General features: G+C 47.9%; 1 long non-coding RNA gene across 1 annotated transcript; it reads left to right on the top strand.

Annotated features, from left to right (window-relative positions):
* Window positions 1-571: 571 nt before the first annotated feature.
* Window positions 572-2555, top strand: LOC119178635 (uncharacterized). The gene is made up of 2 exons (XR_012888910.1): window positions 572-794; window positions 863-2555. It is a non-coding gene; the product is annotated as an uncharacterized LOC119178635 (long non-coding RNA).
* The last annotated feature ends 670 nt before the right edge of the window (window positions 2556-3225 follow it).

The following is a 3225-nucleotide window of genomic DNA, read 5'->3' as shown; positions in this document are numbered from 1 at the left end:
CGCTTTTTTTCAAATTGATACAGAATTGGTGGTTTATTCTGACGTGGACACCATAGTAGCCGACAGCGTGACTCTGCCGTCAAGCGTGGGGCGATACTTGCGTCACAGGCGTCCAGTAAACCTTGCTCGCACGGAGATTGAGGTGACCGAACACAAGTCCGAGCTCCAAAAAGTGGCGGAAGCGCAGCGGCGTTCCTTGGCCTCGGTGCCTTTTCTTCCACAATAAAAACAAGATGAAAGAAAGCTTTTCGTTTGACTTTTTATTACTGCAGCGTCCCTGTTGTTGTCGTCGAAGACTAAGAAGGGATATGTTTAAATATATATATATATACTTTCTCTGAGTGGAGCTACAACGACGATGACATACAAGAAAAAATATGTAGTGCTTGCAGCCCTGCTTTGCATAGGGCACTCGCGGAATATTAACTAAACCAACGCCTTTGCATAATTATCTCGCAAGCGCATTGCGCATATTAACTACTAGTTGCTCAAGGACTGGGTTTTTTCATAGTAACTAAACCAACGCCTTTACATAATTATCTCGCAAGCGCATTGCGCATATTAACTACTAGTTGCTCAAGGACTGGGTTTTTTCATAGTAACTAAACCAACGCCTTTGCATAATCGTCTCGTAAGGGCATTGCGCATATTAACTAGTAGTTGCGCAAGAATTTCCTGGAAGCGCAGTGCCACCACGAGAGGTATATAAAGGGGTCCCTAGCAGCTCGAAAAACGCAGTCGCCAACCGGCTGTCCACTCAGGAGGACCTCAAGCGGACACTAAAGACGGATTCGGTAAGACCCTTTTTTTTTTAACCTATTATACTATACTCTGAATTGTTGCTTTTTTGCTCTTTGAATAGACACCATGGCAGAACCACGTAAACGTCAGCATGGTGAACAAGAAGACGAGGTACCGCTATATTACCAATTGGAAGTGCTTTTTGGTGACGCCGTCTATATTCCCAGGGACAAACTACAGAGTTTATTGGTTCGAGCCACGAGAACCGTGCCTATAACAATAATGAAACCATGGCGACACTTGCGGAGCCTGATCGATGCGTGGGAGAAGTATCAAATTCAAATGTGCCCGAACCAGGGTCTAGAGGAGATGAAAAAAGTTTACAATCCCCTCCACGCTGGGCATTGCAGTTACACTCAATTCCAAAACGAAGAAAGCTTGTGCACGATGTGTTTCCCGCTCGAGACGACGGAGAAGCTCAGACAATTTGTAATGACATTGTCAGAGGATTCGAACACGGACACACCCAGTACGGAGTCGCAGCCGTCGCGCTCCACACACGAGGAACCACCCTACCACACGTCCACGTCCTACACGACTGCAGCTGGAGCAACGGCACATGCCGATGTGTTATTTTGGCTGGCTTCGTCAGACGACCAAATCGCTCGTCAATTTGGTCTACAAACGCCAGCGCATGGGACCTCTACAATCTCGTTCAGTATCTCAATAGTCAGCCCCGACTATTGGAATACCTTAAAGTGGGAGGAAGCGATTGGGGTCACGACATTAGAAATGAAGTTTTGGAACAATTCCAAAGTCCTGGACGCGAGCCCGGCCGAGTTTTGGAAATACTGCACCCGAAACTTCTGCATTCAATTGCATGTGACGACGCCCATGGAGGTCAGACAAGCGGTGGAGATGCTGACAAAGCATGCGCAAGAAAGGGTACAAAGTGCCGAAAACGTGCAAAAGGAGCGTTGGAAGAATTCATCTACGACTGGCTACGCGAAAACCCTTATCGCCGTTGAGCAACATTGTGCGCACCCCCAAGTGGCTGGCGGACCCGGTCTTTCGGTTTATTCGCCTGGACGACAAGCGCCTTCAACGAGCCATCCAAGTGTTTAATGATGAGATGTGTTCGTACTCCACCCTCGACTTCATTGAAATGTACAAGAACATGCAGCCACTCTTTGACGCCCCACATGGCGACCTCGCTACCTTTTACATGGATGTGCCCGCGTCGTGTGATGCCATGATGGAACTTTTAAACTTTCAGTTTCACGGCATCCACGAGGAAGTGTCGGCCTTTGTCAAGAAGGCGATACCGAAAAAAAATTGCATGGAAATCGTGTCCCCTCGAGTGCAGGCAAAAACTTTTATTTCGAACCTGTTCTTTCATTTTACATTAACCGCGGTACCATTCGCAACTTTAACCGCTACACTAGCTTTCCACTACAGGACACCGTGGGCCGTCGCATCCTGGTATGGAGCGAGCCAAACTGTGAGTCATCCGCTTTCGATACTGTCAAAAAAATTTTTGGTGGTGACGTAGACTCGGTGGCTGTCAAGTACACTGCTGACCAGACCATTTCCAGGACACCCGTCATTGTGCTCTCAAACAACGAGGTGTTTCCAGATGACGACGCCTTCAACCACCACATGTGGCGCTACAAGTGGCGGGCGTGTCCTCCACTGAAGCAATACGACAAGAAAATTCACCCGATAGCCCTGGTGCTCCTTTTTGATACATTTGTCATGAAAGAAACATACGTCGGCACGCGTCAGCTTGATCAATAAACAGTTTTTCAACCTAACATCCTGAGTACTTGGTCAATGCTTTGCATTTTCTGACTACATCGGCAACGACAAGCGCGACAGCTGTCAGTCAGTCAGTTCAGTCAGGCAGTCGATGTCGATGTAGATCAGTCGACAGTCAGTCAGCTCAGTCAGTCAGTCACAGTCAGTCAGTCAGTCAGTCACAGTCAGTTCAGTCAGTCAGTCACAGTCAGTCAGTTCAGTCAGTCACAGTCAGTCAGTTCTGTCAGTCGGTCAGTTCCCACCAAAACTCGAACTCGGCTGAATGTTGGAATGTATCATCGGTTTTAAACCACGGGTAAAGTAAGTATTTTCCATAGGGTCTAAATATTTTACGTGGCGCGTGTGCATATCGTCGGGCTGAAGATGCATGGTGACGTTCAGATCTAGCTTTTGCTCGTACGACTCGTAGTTTGACAGGTTGCTAGTAGTGTAGGATACAACGTCTGTAGGCAGGCCTAGGTGTGTTCGAGTTAGCAACTCGTTCCCCGCGTTGTAAGTAGGGCCCATCTTTAGCCACGTGTCACCGCCAAACTGATACTCATAGTTGACTATGGGTGTGCCCACGTGGCCTTTGAAGGGAAACTGGTTGACAAACTTGGTCAAGCGGGGACTAACCTTGTCAATGTGAATAAAGTCGTAGGCAAAGTTGTGTCGCGGCACGCCCAT

The sequence above is a fragment of the Rhipicephalus microplus genome, chromosome 2 (genome assembly GCF_043290135.1).
Source record: "Rhipicephalus microplus isolate Deutch F79 chromosome 2, USDA_Rmic, whole genome shotgun sequence".
Taxonomy (NCBI): Eukaryota; Metazoa; Arthropoda; class Arachnida; order Ixodida; family Ixodidae; genus Rhipicephalus; species Rhipicephalus microplus.
The sequence above is the reverse complement of the archived record's forward strand: the minus strand, read 5'-3'. Positions and strand labels throughout refer to the sequence as shown.